Source organism: Leguminivora glycinivorella, chromosome 23, assembly GCF_023078275.1.
Source record: "Leguminivora glycinivorella isolate SPB_JAAS2020 chromosome 23, LegGlyc_1.1, whole genome shotgun sequence".
NCBI lineage: Eukaryota > Metazoa > Arthropoda > Insecta > Lepidoptera > Tortricidae > Leguminivora > Leguminivora glycinivorella.
This window is the reverse complement of record NC_062993.1, coordinates 1218007-1235856: the sequence shown is the minus strand read 5'-3', so window position 1 is coordinate 1235856 and position 17850 is coordinate 1218007. Positions and strand designations below refer to the sequence as shown.

At 36.9% G+C, this 17850-nt stretch overlaps 1 protein-coding gene and 2 long non-coding RNA genes across 3 annotated transcripts in view; 1 reads left to right on the top strand and 2 right to left on the bottom strand.

Moving 5' to 3' along the window:
• LOC125238421 (alpha-2Db adrenergic receptor-like) overlaps positions 1 to 17850 on the top strand; it is a 767059-nt gene that overhangs the window by 423088 nt on the left and 326121 nt on the right. The window lies entirely within an intron of this gene.
• On the bottom strand, positions 7772 to 9672 carry LOC125238423. The gene is made up of 2 exons (XR_007178443.1): positions 8419 to 9672; positions 7772 to 8208 (listed from the first exon to the last, which is right to left on the bottom strand). It is a non-coding gene; the product is annotated as an uncharacterized LOC125238423 (long non-coding RNA).
• Positions 11217 to 12563, bottom strand: LOC125238424. The gene is made up of 2 exons (XR_007178444.1): positions 11864 to 12563; positions 11217 to 11653 (listed from the first exon to the last, which is right to left on the bottom strand). It is a non-coding gene; the product is annotated as an uncharacterized LOC125238424 (long non-coding RNA).

The window sequence follows — 17850 nt, the reverse complement described above, 5'->3', positions numbered from 1 at the left end:
TCATGAATAAAGCAGCGATAAGTAAAGTGAATACTATTGAAAAGGCCGGTAACGGGCAATTTCGCGATGTGTGGTGTAGCCTAAGAGCCGAATACAGTTTAGTGGCAACGATTCTAACCGAGTATCCGGTGCGGTACTCACGGTTCTCGAAAATGTGTCTTTTCGAATAAATAGAACTAGATATGTCAATTTATTATAAAATATTTATGTTTGCAAAAAAATCCTGAAATACTAGAAATTCGACCTATAATATGTATAACAACAGCAATATTGATAGACCGTTTCTCATCACAGTCATGTCTTATACGAATTGTTCAAATCAGGCTTTTAGTGTGACTTTTTTTCTTATTTTTGTTAAAATGCTTTATTCGAATAATTCATATTGCATATGAGATAAAATGTCACAGCGGTACGGTACAAGTTTTTAACGTAATACGTCATTTTGACACCAACAGGTCGTTTTTCTTTGAATCGGGTCGTTAGTATGCTGTATCATATATTTTTTTCGTGTGATAAACTTAATTAATGGTCATGTTTCCAATATTTTCCTTGAAAGTACTCTCGGATTTTGAAGATTTATACTTGAATCTCTGAACTACAATTTCTGATATATTCAATTTGTTTACTCAAATTGCGGTTTCCGACTCCTGTTTTGACCCAACTTAAAATTATATGTACATAAACATAGTTTTGTACTTACGTAACACTCGCACGCAACTCTCGCCCGACCCCATAGTACCACCAGCGGATATTGGTTTATGCAAATCCGTGGGCGTCGACGGAAATCGACCAGCATTCCACCTTATGACCTTTTTACGTGGATCGGGTGTTAATTCGGGGGGTCCCGCGGGGAAAGTTAATAAGGAGGTAGTTTGGGAAAGTAGGTGTAGTGGCTGTTTTTAACCCCTGACGCAAAAACGACGGGGTGTTATAAGTTTGACGTGTCTGTCTGTCTGTCTGTCTGTCTGTCTGTCTGTCTGTTTGTCTGTTTGTCTGTCTGTCTGTGTGTGTGTCTGTCTGTGGCATCGTAGCTCCCGAACGGCTGAACTAATTTCGATTTAGTTTTTTTTTGTTTGAAAGCTGAGTTAGTCGGGAGTGTTCTTAGAGATGTTTCATGAAAATCGGTCCACTATGTCGCGGTCAGGGGTTTTTTCAAAATTTTAATTTTGTGGTTAGGTTATTGGTATTTTTACATGTTGTTCACGAACTAACCTAACCACAAAATTAAAATTTAAAAAAAACACCGATCTCGACATAGTGGACCGATTTACATGAAACATGGCTAAGAACACTCCCGACTTACTCAGCTTTCAGACAAAACATACTAAATCTAAATCGGTTCATCCGTTCGGGAGCTACGATGCCACAGACAGACACACACACAGACAGACAGACACGTCAAACTTATAACACCCCGTCGTATTTGCGTCGGGAGTTAAAAAAGGACGTTGTGCGAGGAATATTTGTTACATACCACGTCAGTGGCTAACAGGTATACGGACCGCCTGATGAAAATCGGTCACCGTAACCTGCAACTCAAGGGGTGTCACATGCGCGTTGCTGGCCCATTAGAAACTTGTCCTTTTTTGAAGAACCCCACACTGAGAGAAAATACAACCAGTTTTCATGTTCGTTCAACAAGTTTTTTGGTTAAAATAGCGCCTACGTGCTCTTTGGTTCAAACAACAAGCTACTTGTCATTTGAATCGGCAATATATTTGAATCAACAAGTCGTTTTTATAAAAACAACCTGACACATATTGTTTTAAACATACGTTTGGCTGATTCAAACGGATAAACCGCAACAAGTCGAACTTGTTAAATTCACAATGCAAAATTTCTCTCAGTGCATATTGTAGTTAATCGGGAATGCCTCGGCAGGGAGCTCATTCCACAGCCGGAGCGTTCGTGGGAGGAATATCCTCTGAAACCGCACGGTACCACAGAATATATAATAGTACAAATACAGAAGGCCCACTGCTTTGATGTTCCCGTATTGCCGCCTTTTTAAATACCTACAAAATTCTTACAAAGAAACGAGCCGCACGTGCGCGGCGTCCGGCGATAGGGTTACCTATGGATTAAAACGAATTAACACTCACATAAAATGTTATACTATTATATTCAAGTCTTGGGTACTTTCTAGGCATAAATACTGTCTTCATATATTATTGTTCAAGTTCCAACATTACAAGCCTTATTGAACTTTCCGTGGGACTTAATCAGTAGTAAATCTGAGTAAGAATGTCCTATGGTATTTATTTTTCTATTTAACTAAGTATTATTAGCTATTCCACACGCGTACATCGCATCTGAACCTTAAAAAAACTCGCGACGTAAAGTAACAGTAGAAAGTGCGAACGTGCATTCCGTGAGAACGCGCGCCACCCCTGAGTAGGCCGCGAACTCGCGGCCGCCAGGATGTACTTGTAGCGCGGCGATAGAATCGCGGAGTGAGCCGCCCCTGACGGTACGCGACCATTTAGGTTGCAAGGTGCGTGGATGAGCGCCCTGTCGATGGCGAGCGGTGCGATGATGGAAAGTGGCCGTTGGCATCATATCAAACAGTTCTTCAGAACACAACCCATAGTACATAAAATTATCATTAAACGGTTTCACAAAAGCTTCTAAATATGATAAGATATGTATGATGATAAATATTGTGAGACCAAAATAGCATAATGGAAAAAGTCATTAATTTGCCAATTTGTTTCCGCTGACAAAATTGGTGTTTTAGTTAGTAGTTACTAGTAAAATAGACCAACTTATTGTAACCACGTAAGTAGATAACGGCGTACTTGTACAAGTACAAAATTAAATTCAAGTTTTGGACTCTTATATATAAAATTCTAAATTCAAAATCGTTCATTTTGGTCTGGGTCTTACGACGTGAAAGCGATGCCAAGTTTATTGATATCCAGAAACAAATTTTAAACGCTATTAAAATATATATACGGTGTGTATTAAATATGCTATTACATATTTATATAATGTTACCGGAATACATAAGATTTTATCAGAAATTGGAAACCAATTCACCCTTCACCATTTTTTCGCCCGTTATCGAACAAGAAATGGAATATTACGCAAAATGATCTGTATAAGGGCAAAAGGACTCCTCCAGGGGCCATGATAGGCGCACTTGCGAGAGGAATTTAAATCATTCGAGGGTCTGTTATGGACATGATTGGAATAAGAAGAAATTGAGGATTGATTTTTATAAGTTAGTGAAAATGTGTGATTATCGTGAGTTTTAATTGTTATTTAAAAATATTTTAAGCGGGTTACTCACGTATTAAGTCGATATAGCGTTCGACATGTTTCGGCTCAATTTCAAATTTTCAAAATTTCAAATTTCAAATTTTCAAATTTTTTAAATATGTATGAGTCTCACGGGAGTTTTATAGTTTTAATTGTTACTCGAATTACGTTAAGTATAAGCGTATTGGAAAATGATATATCGATAACTTTGGGTTCAATTGGCATAAAGGACATTTTGGCGAAAATGAGTTATATATACAGTTTTGTTCAGAATTTCAAGCGCTATCGATCTGTGTAGGTTCATAGCATTTTGTCCTTTACAACCATCTAACTCCTAAATCGTTTAGTTTATCACTACGGTTGCTACACCAGGTTAAGGATACTAAAAATCTACGTATTTTTTTATATACATCACAAATATAGGTCAAAAAACAAAAAAGACATTAACATTTTTCTATAAAAAAGTTTTTTTGCTTCTCCTGAAAACCTGCATTTTGTTCTTTACGCCAAGTGAACTCAAAGGTATCGATATTTGTATTAGTAATTTAACAACACCCAGACTGACTCATTCACCTTGCGTTATCCCGGCATTTGCTACGCCTCATGGAACTTAGGGTTCATGGAACCACCCACACCACACTGACTATCTTTAACAATTATTATTTTTGGCCAGCCTAGTTTAGTGTCCCACTGTTTTTTTTTTTGTTTTTTTTTTTTTTTTTTTTTTTTATTCATACAACATACAAGCTTACAGTATTAAAACCAAGACGCTTACATGCTACATAATTTACAATTTACTTACACAAAAACAAATACATATTTAAACATTACATTGGGCTTCTTCCACTCAACCCTCTTATTTGTGTAACCCTGCCATTTACAAAGATCATAATATATTATTCGTGACGTGATGTTGATTTATATCAAATGAAGCCACCTGAAAGAAAAGTTACAAAATCTATCTATTTTCTTTCCTTGAGAGATGTCACTCCACAATTTGACAGCTGATTTGGTTGACGATATCAAACAAAAGCAAAAAATAATACTAAATTAAAGATATTATGTTCAAACAAACATGACTCTGACATCTGCCATGATAATTTTAAAATGCTTCCTTTTATAATCAGTTATTTACAATTTTCCATCACGCGACGCTAAAACTTTACTATTAGTGCCTACGTTAATATTTAACGAACTAGTAACCGTTGAAATGACGCTATCTGAGGCTGTCACCCGTTAGAAACCTGTCAACGTACTGATTTTATCGGACACCTTGCGACTACAATTTATTTTTAATATTATGATGGCAACTCTGTGATATAAATCATATTTATCTATAAACGCTTTTAGGTACGCTTTGGATAATCTTTTACAGAGAGTTTTTGGTGAATAACTAGACTTCAAGATTAGAAAAATAAAAGATCAGTTACGTTGTGGTATAAATTTGACATCGTTAATTGCCCTTAAGCGCGTGATAGACAGTCAGGTAACCAAGCTGTGAATACAGACAAAGTTCCATATGTATTACACACCTGAATGCACACAATAAAGTTCTGTATAGATGTTTTTGGCACTTCGGCTGTATTTATATCTTTGTTGCTGACTGCACGAGCAAGTACAAAGTCCAAGTACAAAGTCAAGAACGTCAAGTAATTTTTGTCAGATTTAGATGATTTTACACTGAGAGAAATTTGCATTGTGAATTTAACAAGTTCGACTTGTTGCGGTTTATCCGTTTGAATCAGCCAAACGTATGTTTAAAACAATATGTGTCAGGTTGTTTTTATAAAATCGACTTGTTGATTCAAATATATTGCCGATTCAAATGACAAGTAGCTTGTTGTTTGAACCAAAGAGCACGTAGGCGCTATTTTAACCAAAAAACTTGTTGAACGAACATGAAAACTGGTTGTATTTTCTCTCAGTGTACATTGCCCTATAGATAGACATTTGAATAGCACTGCCCCATAAAAATCGGAGGAATTTTTTTGTATCAAAAACGATAGAAATGGCAATTTCCGTCTCAATGTTTTAATAATGATCTTAAATGTAATGATGACTGTCAAATCGGAAATCACATGATTTTTAACAATGAATTTATATAATGCGTGAGAAGCCAAATTACCAAACTCCCGTTTCTTTGTATTTCTGAATATCATTGTAGTTAAAAGCAGTTTTCGGTTAAACGCGTAACTCTTTCCTCGTTTCTAAATCGTATTAAACCAAGAAATCCATTTCCATTCACAAACAATACAACATTGCGAGCGAACGGCGATCCATCATTCATCCATTCGTTCGTTCAATACAGTTTGTTTCATTCGTTCTAATGTATTTGATTGCGGAGTGTTTTTCATTTACGAAATATGTTCACCGAGTTTGTGAGGAAGTAATTTTGTAAAAACATTGCCAAAAAATCAAATAAGAACAAAAAAACTTGAAATACTTATACTTGAAATCAATAAAACATACCGGTAGACTTGGGTTAATTTGATTCGTGGGGTAACGTTGATCACCAACGCATTCGAATTAAATGCGAACTTAAACATTTTATGATAATATCATAATCATCATCAATACTCATCTCCCCATTTCTCAAAAATCGATGATCAATGTTACCCCACGAATGAAAGTAGCCCCAGTCTCTTGAAAGAGACGTTGAATTCATTTTATACATACTTAAAATTGCAAAACTGTCCAAGCATGAGTTGAGTTCATTTTAGCATATCACCATCCAAAACAATTTTTGAAACAAATATAAATTATGTAGATGTTTGAATAATTCACATTACGTAAACTGGGGTTAATTGAATTCGTGGAGGAACATCGGTCTCGGAGCAGACTCTACCCACGGGGACAATTCCCGGAGTCTTCTCCGAGAACAATACAAATAATGTATTAAGAAAAACATAATTGGACAACGCTTGAACTAACCAGTTTTAAAAACATAGACGCGTTTAAAATCTTAGGTTCCGAAATCGGTGACCACTTTTACCCCACGATTTAAAGTAACCCCAGTTTACGTTATGCGAATCATTCATAAATCTACTTACATAATTTAACTTTGTTTCAAGTTGTTTCGCGTGACATACTAAACTCTGAACTTATGCTTGAACAAAGTAAAATCAACTTGGTTGTTTTTCGTTCTTGATTTTGTTAGTCTTTTGTCGCGCGTATAATTTCCAACTTTTCTCAAGAAACCCGATTCTGATGTATTCATTTGTTATGGTTGTAGACTGGTTTGGATACGACCGTAAAGGCGCTATGAATTTTATCTCGTTTTGTGTGGTAGGTAGGATGTCAGTCCTGATTTAAAGACACAGAAGGAATGGGGAACTTTTATGAAAAGTGCACCCTAAAACAAAACACTAGAGCCTTCTTTTAGTGTTGTGTTCCTGGGGAGTAAGGTCGTCAGAGCTCAACGAGGCTAGTGGGTCAGAGTCGGCATTGCGCAATAAGTTCAATACGGGTAAGTGTATCATACAGAAAAATGTGTCTGCCCTTCTCATTTATCCTGTTTAAACAATGATCAGTGTTATTGAGTTCATATACGTGTACCACTAAATCGTAAGTTTTGGAAAAAACCCCGACCGCGACATAGTGGACCGATTTTGATGAAACGTGGCTAAGAACACTCCCGACTAACATAGCTTTCAAATAAAAAAAAACTAAATCCGTGAATCTTTCTCACTTGATGGTCTCATCGGAAGATCAGCGCTGGAAGTCACCAGCAACACGCTGAGATGAGGCCATTTCGTGGCACTTCATTACTTTCTGTCTTGTTGTTATTATGTGTTCTTTGTCTTGTCTGTGTTCACGAATAAATGTTTATTCTATTCTATTCTATTCTATTCTATTCTAAATCTAAATTGGTTCATCCGTTCGGGAGCTACGATACCACAGTTAGACACAAGCACATACAGACAGACAAACAGACAGACACAAGGAAGGCATTTTACTACAATCTTACCTGATAGAAAGTGTCGATGCAGTCTAGGATGAAGCATGTTTACCCAAAAGATGTCTATTCACTCTTGATTTAAATAAGTTTTTCACAAAAAAGAAACATTTTTGGCACAAGCTTTTATCACAGACTGTACTTTTCTTTCAACAGTCATCGACTGCTCTCCGAGACGTATCTAAAAACTCCTTACTCGACGGTGATAGATTCATTACAGAGTTCTTACGGCCACCTTTCTGCTCCATCATCAGATCAACACAGGTAATTTAGTCGTAAATGACACATGCGACCCATATTATTACCTATTGTCCAATAAAAAAAGGCGTTAGTGACACATACGACCATTTTATATGAACCATGTCCAAACTAAAAAGTAGTATGTGACACATCCGACAAAATCGTTTAATAATCTCCTGGCAAGAATGTCGGTTGTACTATTTCTGAGGTTTCCTCAAGTATTTTCTTATTTTTTACTTATGCACATGTTACGATATTTAATTTTATGGGGGTTTCCTTTAGCTAACGCCAAAATAAAAAAAAATCAAACAACAGTTGAAGAGGAACCAGGTATTTATTGAATTCAGGAAAAAAATCTAAATTGTTTATGCTAATTTGTTATCCTAGATACACGGTAACAATTGTTTGCCGAGGGCTAGCTCACGAGAACAATAATGTTGAGTTTATATTTTAAGGGAACAAACGTGGGTCAGCGAGCTCTAAATTATCATTACTGGTAGAAACGGATACAGCGGTCAATATATATTAAGGTAGTTACACGGAAGGGCGCCAGAACCGAAAGGCCGGTTCATTCAGTCAATAAGTAAACGTGGAAAGATCTGACCTCGAAACACCACAACTGCCACGTCAGCAGCCTTGGGGTGAAACGTCGGGAGTAGGTAGAACAGCAGCAATCTGCTGCCCACAAGTTACCGGGATACCAGGGGAACCTCTCGCGGCCGGCGCGAGGTTTAGGCGACGCGGCGTGAACCCTGGAATGGTTATACCAGTCTGTAAGTAAAATTCCTAAAAATGGTGCCCGTAAGGGGGTTTATACCGCCCGCAGGACACGGGGGCTACCTTGGAATTTAAATTTCGAACGACAACGCGTTCCGTGAAACGACCTACTGCTAATTTGGAAGATATACATAACCTACGGAACAAGTTGGCTTCCAACAAGGTTTAAAAAATGTATGACTTACCGTTGATGGAGAAAGGGCCAGCAGAGGGCAAAATTGCACCTATTTCGACATCCGGGCACGCTGGGCGTCGCCTATCACCATCAGAACATGGTTTTATTCACGTCCGATTCCGGGGCTGGAAAATATGCAACGCTTCGTTAGAAACTAACCAACTAAAAAGAAATACACAACCGAATCACTATTGAAACTCACTCAAACGGGCGATTGCGCCCGATTTTGGCCTGGGCCAACGATATCCCTTCAACTCTCTCTCCGGCAAAAAGAAATCCCATCTCATTCGCCATTTTGGACGGGACTAGTGTTGCCAAGCCTAAATCGGCTCGCACCGCAAACAGCCGGCTCCGGACGTTCAATGGAAATTAAGTCAACAATAAAATATAATACTAAACTCTTCGCGATTAACGCGGAGCTTAAAAAAAAACCCATAATTAAGTCTGGTTACGAATAAAAGGAAGGAAGGCAAACGCCCGATGACGATTTACTTCTATTTTTCAAAATGGCAACTATGATCCACGTAAGTCCATAGAGGAATACAAGAGTGCAGCTATCCCACGCTAGATGGCGAGGAAGGCCGATCCAGGATCAGACAGCTCACGGTCGATGACTTCCTGCCGATTTCCGACAGAGGGCGGTAGAAGGCGTAACCTACGCCTTGCATTCTTAAATTTATTACTTTATTAAGGAGAATGAAATTTTATTGTTACAATACTCCCTTCCCCAGAGAAAATTTTGACGTAGGCAAAATTTTGAGCTGGTCTCCAGCTCCAACTACAGGAAATATCGGTAATATAACAGCTACAACTCGAAATCTAAAATCGATAATAAAAAAAAACCATCAAAATCGAACCCACGCACTAAACCAGATAAGAATACCTTTTTTTTTTTTTTAAGTAAATTACTACAAAACGTCGCATCGTCTATATTTCTTGGCGGCACAGCGAGCTGTACCAGACAGCGGGCTGTACGTCCAAGCGATATAACGGAAGACGGCTTATAGCTAAATGAAATTTCCCTAACTAATATCGGTGACAGCTAAGAATACGAAAATCAGACAATAACACCAGGACAACGAAGCGTATCTACCGGCTGCGTCTATCTACGACACAGGACGGAACGTTTCGACACAACATAATACATACAAAGGTTGACTGCACAGACCACGTCTCAGGCGACGCAAGTCTGTCGGTCCGACAACACAAAAGAACGTCAACGTTCACGCATATGATTTAAGCCATACCGCAAAGCGTCAACAAGGGTACACAACACTGCTATTAAGAATTCTCCGTTTAAATCCGCAAGAATCCGACCAGCCAGTGAAGCTGGAATGCTGGTTTAAAACGCCAGCACCCAGAAAACTACGTGAAGAGAACTTTTAAATCGTTCACTCACCACCAAACATCAAAAGGTAATACGTTTGTGTACAGACGTAACCGTACCATCTGGACACAACGTAAGAACTCCCACTCACAACACATAAAAGGAAAAACGCCTGCCTCCATCGAGACAAACACACAACACAATCACCGATAAACTGGTAAGCAAGTAACCGACTACTTCGTAAACGTCGCTAAAGGTAAAAAATAATCTCGATTTAAGTCGAGAAAAAGGGAAAAAGCAAAAGAAATAAGTACCAAATAACTCTCAGTTTATTTGGCCTTTGAACTCCAAGATAAGATTCAACTTTATATTTTATGAATAAAAAAAAAGTTAAGAAACGCCTCAGCAATAAATGTGCCTGACTATACACACACTGCACCACCCATTAGTAATAACATAATATTAATTTTATTTTAAATTTAAATCTCCGCCAGAAAATAATATTAAAAAAAAATGCTCCGCTGACCGACGTTGTTCCCCCATTACACTTATCATGAGGTGCATACTTATTTAGCTACCTACTTATAAGTACAAAAACTTTCCCTAAGGGAATAAAATTTTAATAAAGTTAACTTAAATTATAAGGTTTAACACCTCTGCATAACTGTCCATCTCAAAACGATGCACCTTTTCTAACTATTCAACATCCAACGTTAACCATAATGTTTCAAAGTAAAAAAAAAATTTATATATTTGAAGTCTCCACAGTCCAATATGAAAAGACATCCTGTATCAAATGATACAGTAAATAGTACATGCAAATTTTAAACACTGTAAGTAATTACCGAAATATTTATAGTAAGGTGGCCATTGCCACATGATATTCAAACTCATATTTATGTAATAAATTATAACCGCTACTAATAATTACTGTAACCTCCCACGAAGGGAGAATAATAACATTATCAACTTTTAAATTTAAAACGTAACACTTTTTCTTTACACAACCGTCCGTTAACATTAAGGCACCTTAGTTATGGTTACCCAAAATGCATACAATCTCTAAATATAAAAAAAAATAGAAATAAAATTGTTACAACTCCACACTGGGTCCCGGTAACCCATAAAAGAATAAAATTATTTATACAAATAGTAATGTATGTAATTAGTAGTAAGCATTTAAAAAAAAAACTATCTTTCCAAACACTGAAAATATTATCGGAAATAATTCCGCACAACTATTAAGAGGTACTTGCAGCTACAATGACACACAATTACTTAGAATTAAAAAAAAAACAAAAGTACCTACTTAATTACAATTATACAAGCCGCACCGTTTCTACCAGAAAATTCCTCTAGCTAACAATGTGACTAAAGAGGCTCGCTGATATAACGCCCACGTTGGGCTGACACTGTTACGATATTTAATTTTATGGGGGTTTCCTTTAGCTAACGCCAAAAAAAAAAAAATCAAACAACAGTTGAAGAGGAACCAGGTATTTATTGAATTCAGGAAAAAAATCTAAATTGTTTATGCTAATTTGTTATCCTAGATACACGGTAACAATTGTTTGCCGAGGGCTAGCTCACGAGAACAATAATGTTGAGTTTATATTTTAAGGGAACAAACGTGGGTCAGCGAGCTCTAAATTATCATTACTGGTAGAAACGGATACAGCGGTCAATATATATTAAGGTAGTTACACGGAAGGGCGCCAGAACCGAAAGGCCGGTTCATTCAGTCAATAAGTAAACGTGGAAAGATCTGACCTCGAAACACCACAACTGCCACGTCAGCAGCCTTGGGGTGAAACGTCGGGAGTAGGTAGAACAGCAGCAATCTGCTGCCCACAAGTTACCGGGATACCAGGGGAACCTCTCGCGGCCGGCGCGAGGTTTAGGCGACGCGGCGTGAACCCTGGAATGGTTATACCAGTCTGTAAGTAAAATTCCTAAAAATGGTGCCCGTAAGGGGGTTTATACCGCCCGCAGGACACGGGGGCTACCTTGGAATTTAAATTTCGAACGACAACGCGTTCCGTGAAACGACCTACTGCTAATTTGGAAGATATACATAACCTACGGAACAAGTTGGCTTCCAACAAGGTTTAAAAAATGTATGACTTACCGTTGATGGAGAAAGGGCCAGCAGAGGGCAAAATTGCACCTATTTCGACATCCGGGCACGCTGGGCGTCGCCTATCACCATCAGAACATGGTTTTATTCACGTCCGATTCCGGGGCTGGAAAATATGCAACGCTTCGTTAGAAACTAACCAACTAAAAAGAAATACACAACCGAATCACTATTGAAACTCACTCAAACGGGCGATTGCGCCCGATTTTGGCCTGGGCCAACGATATCCCTTCAACTCTCTCTCCGGCAAAAAGAAATCCCATCTCATTCGCCATTTTGGACGGGACTAGTGTTGCCAAGCCTAAATCGGCTCGCACCGCAAACAGCCGGCTCCGGACGTTCAATGGAAATTAAGTCAACAATAAAATATAATACTAAACTCTTCGCGATTAACGCGGAGCTTAAAAAAAAACCCATAATTAAGTCTGGTTACGAATAAAAGGAAGGAAGGCAAACGCCCGATGACGATTTACTTCTATTTTTCAAAATGGCAACTATGATCCACGTAAGTCCATAGAGGAATACAAGAGTGCAGCTATCCCACGCTAGATGGCGAGGAAGGCCGATCCAGGATCAGACAGCTCACGGTCGATGACTTCCTGCCGATTTCCGACAGAGGGCGGTAGAAGGCGTAACCTACGCCTTGCATTCTTAAATTTATTACTTTATTAAGGAGAATGAAATTTTATTGTTACAATTTACAGTCCATCGGTCATCACAAAGAATTGCTGAAAACAGCTGCATATACTAAAGTAAAAAATAGTTTGTCAAAGAGGTACCAAACAAGAAGAGTTTGGATCTCATTAAACGAAGAACTCGAGCATATTTACATGGATGAGGATGGAAATGTACAATTTGCAGACAGATATTTAGAGGAATTAAAACAGGATCAGTCTGTTTCCACTCCACCTGCTGTTGCTGATGCAAAAGCAACAAATAATTTGGAAAAGTTGTTGGAAAAGTTAATAGAAAATACACAGGAAAGTAGACAACAGAGCTTAAAAAACATTGCTGAAAAGTTTGTGATTGAAAAGTTTACGAGCAAACATTCTAATACAGCTCAATGGATGGATATTTATGAAAAGGAATGTGCGCGTTTCCAGATATCAGATGAAAAGAAGATCGAAGTTCTTAGGCTCTTTATGGATAGAAGTTGTGCAGATTGGTACAGTTCCATGGTTATAAAACTAACTATGAATGCAGAGTGGTCTGAGTGGAGAAAAAAAATTTGCGAATCTTTTGTCAATAAAGGTTGGAGTCCAGTTACACATGCATTACTGTATAAATATAAAGATGGGTCACTATTAGATTACGCCATAAAAAAAGAAAAGCTTTTACTTGATATGAGACAGTCTATAGATTCCGGCACATTGGTAGACCTCATTGCAGTTGGTTTGCCGGAGTACATATTAAACAAGATTGATAGAGAAGCATTGAAGGATACAGTTGAGTTGTTCAATGAAGTAAGCAAGTATGAAAGTATGGTCAGCAAAAAAAGTTTTGTATTTAAGAGAAAGTATGAACCTTCAAAAACAAATTTCAAGAACGAGGATATAAAGCCATGTAAGATTTGTGAAGGCTTAAATAAAGGCACTCGTTATCACCCTGAGACATCATGTTGGTTCCGTACGAAAGAATATGACAATGTGAAGAAGAACTTTATCAAACACGTTAATAATGCATTGATAGAGGCAAAATTGAATGAATCTATTCCAAAAAACGAATAATTACACCACTGATTAAGGTCAAATTACTAGTGAATGATAAATATCCGATTAATGCGGTTTATGACCCAGGTTCAGTCGTTTCAATTATAAATGCTAAGCTTTTAAGCCTTAAAGGAAAAGGAAACGAACTGAATGAAGAAAACTTAGTAACAGTTGGTGGTGTTAAAAAAACAGATGGCTTGACCAATCTAAAAATAAAGATTTTTAATAAAGAAGAATATGTTGATATATGCATAGTTGATGAAGAATATTTTAAACATGATTTTATAATCGGTTTGGACCTAATAAAAATATTTAGATTAACGCAAGACGAGAATTTAGAAATTCATCAAGTACTAGGTACAAACACAAACAATAATAATAAAATAGAAGTTACTAATAAAGAAAAAGTCCTAAACAAGTTGGAAAATCTTGATCACGATCAAAATAACACTACAAAAGAATATTATGTTAACTTTAATGAACATATAAAGGAAGAGGATTTTAAGATAAAGATCGATCATTTGAATAAGGAGCAACAGGCTCAAATAAATGCATTGATTAGTAAATATGAATCCGTTTTTGCACGGCATAAATACGATATTGGGACTGTAAATGGCTATGAGGCTAGAATAGACTTGTTAGTGGACAAGTACTGCAGCAAAAGACCATACAGATGTACTATGGAAGATAAAAAAGAGATAGAAGAGCAAATTGGGAAGTTGCTTGACAACAAGTTAATAGAAGAATCATATAGCCCATTTGCTGCACCCGTCACACTGGCGTTTAAGAGAGAAGAAAATAAAAAATCAAGATTATGTATCGACTTTCGAGACTTAAACAAAATAGTAATACCGCAAGCTCAGCCTTTTCCATTGATTGACGACCTAATGATAAAAACTAGAAATTGTAAAATTTTTACGACGCTTGACATCAACTCAGCGTTTTGGTCTATTCCTTTACGTATAGAGGACAGAAAGAAAACAGCATTTGTTACTCAGGAGGGGCACTTTCAGTGGACATGCCTTCCTTTTGGATTAAAGACCTCGCCAGCAATATTTCAAAGAATTTTAAGCAATATATTGAGAAAATACAAACTGACGGATTTTGCAGTAAATTACATCGATGACATCCTTATATTTTCCAATACGTTTACCGAGCACATTGAACATTTAACAAAGTTGCTGGAAGCAATCAAAACCGAGGGATTTCGACTAAAATTTACAAAATGTACATTTGCATCTGATTCAGTGAAATATTTGGGGCACATAATACAAAACAATTCAGTTAAACCATTGAAAGATAACTTGACCTCGATCAAAGATTTTCCTGTTCCGAAAACGCAGAAGAATATAAGACAGTTTTTAGGAAAAATTAATTTTTACCATGATTATATTCCGAAGAGTGCAATAATACTAAACCCATTGCACAATCTATTGCGAAAAAACCAGAAATTTGTATGGACAGCTGAATGTCAAAATGCATTTGAAAAAATAAAACATCTCTTATGTTCTCAACCAGTATTGGAAATATTCGATAAAAATTTACCGATAAACATTTATACGGATGCTTCGTTAGAAGGCGTTGGGGCTATTTTGAAACAAATACAACCTGATGGTAAAGAAAAACCCGTCGCTTATTTTTCAAAGAAACTTAATGAAGCTCAGAAGAAGAAAAAGGCAATATATTTAGAATGCTTAGCCATCAAAGAGGCAGTAAGGTATTGGCAATACTGGTTAATAGGCAAACCATTTACAGTTTATTCAGACCACAAACCATTGGAAAACATGAATTTAAAATCAAGAACTGACGAAGAATTAGGTGATTTGACATATTACTTATCTCAGTATGACTTTAAAATAAAATATAATCCAGGAAAGGAAAATTTAGAGGCCGACTGCTTAAGCAGAAATCCTGTATTAGAACCATACGAGAATACAGACGAACAGCTAAAAGTAGTTAATTTGATTAATTTAGAAGATATTGTAAAAGATCAAGAAAAAAACCAAGAAATACAGAATAAAAGAGAAAAATTAATTGAAAGGCACAATGTGTACTTAAAAAAAGATAGAAAAAGAGAAAAAATTATTTTGTCCGAAGAATTCAGTATAAAACTTATAAAAACCATACATTGCGATTTTGGTCATATTGGAATAGGGCAAATGCAGAAAACCATTAGTCCATTTTATACAGCCAAAAACATGACACAGAATATAAAATCGGTGTGCACTAATTGTGAAACTTGCATTAAGAATAAGTCGAGAGGACAAAGGAAATATGGATTTATGTCACAATTAGGCCCGGCTACTTAACCATTCGAAATCATGTCTATAGACACCATTGGAGGTTTTGGTGGTTCAAGATCAACGAAGAAATATCTTCACCTATTAGTGGATCATTTCTCTAGATACGCATTTATTTCTACCTCGAAGACACAAAATGCAAATGACTTTATAAAACTGGTCAAAAATATATCAGATACTGAAGATATTGGTATGATACTTACAGACCAGTACCCAGGTATCAACTCAAGTGAGTTTAAAGCTTTTTTGAAGAGCAAAAGTATACCATTGGTATTTACAGCGGTAGACTCGGCTTTTTCCAATGGATTAAATGAAAGGTTGAATCAAACTTTGGTAAATAAAATAAGGTGCAAGATGAATGAAAACGGCAGCAAAAGAGCATGGACAACAGTAGCGCACGAATGTGTGAAAAATTATAATGAAACCAACCATTCAGTTACCCGTTTTTCTCCAAGTTATCTTTTAAATGGTACAGATGTTGCAATATTACCTAATGAATTAAGAGAGAAAAAATCGCATAGTGAATGGATCAGGGACAGAGCAGAAGCTTTGGAAAATACAAGAAAATCACACTACTATAATAAGAAGTTGTTTGACAGAAACAGAGAATTCTTTGAATTTAATGTTGGTGACATGGTATATGTTGAAAATGGAAATAAATTAAATAGAAAGAAATTAGGAGAACTTAAAATTGGACCATTTGCAATTATTGAAAAAATTTCAAATTCAATATTTAGAATAGATACAGGACACAGGAAAACAGAGTCCAACCTCTTTCATATTACAAAACTTATTCCGTGCCACTGTCACGGCACTATTCAAGAAGGCGAGGAGTAAGTAGCTAAAATATTAAACCGAAAATTATTGGAAATTTTCTCCTTCCAGGGGGAGATGTAAAAAGGTAACCTATGTTCGTTACCTTTTTAGAATTGGCATAGACCTAGACTCATGACATGACACTTGTGACATGACATGCGTCAATGGGATAAAATGTAAAAATATTTGAAATGTGCAAGACGATATAGTAAAATATTTAATTAGATGAGTGACTGTGGATATTAAGGACTTTAAATGTCGTTTCTTTATTTCACAGGTCAGTACCTATCGTTATTTTATAGTAGTTTACCATGTTATACAAATAATACTTGTAGCGTTAAAAATAAACCTTTATTTCACAGAGCAACGCATGAAGTTTCTTTACACAGTCGTAATAATTCAATTAAAAATAAATAATCTTATATGTATTGAAATACCTACGCTGACATTTCGAACATTCGTCCGCCATCTTGTCAATTTTGACAGGTCGTGGAAGACCCTACCCAGGTACTCACTTTATCCGTTACCACCATAAGGCGGTAAAATAGCTCATTACGTATCAGTATGCAGGTATGTAATAACACTGTTTACGAGCGAGTGTGATGAAAAATATTAAAGTTATGAAAGCTGAATTGGCTCAATATTGGCCGAGACAAGCAGAGGACAAGAAGACAGTCGCCAACATCTGTTGCGAAGCTAGTAACTAAATATAAGCCTAGGTCTGTTTTACCTAATTACTGAATGCCTAAGGCAGATGTTTCACCAATGAGGAGAAAGTGACAAGGTCCTCATGCGTGAAATTTACTTATTTTGTTTCATTCAATTAAGACTCTAGAAGTTATTTTGTCAAACATAAATTATACAAATTCAGTTGAGCAGTGGCGTAGCGAGTGAAGACAGAGGGGGGATTCAGTAATAGGGGGCCATGGCCCGGGCCGGCCCGGGCGGCACATGACAGGGGGCGGCAAAATCGGCAATTAAAAATTATGACATACATAGAGACAGAGTCGCACCATAAGTGTTTCTTTGTACCTTTTTGTTACGGAACCCTACTAATAAATAAAATTGTAACTTATAAGACCACCATTTTTCAAATCGCGCTGAGAAACGCGCCAATTCTCTGTTTCGTGCTGGCGCCGAATGCACCACGGCT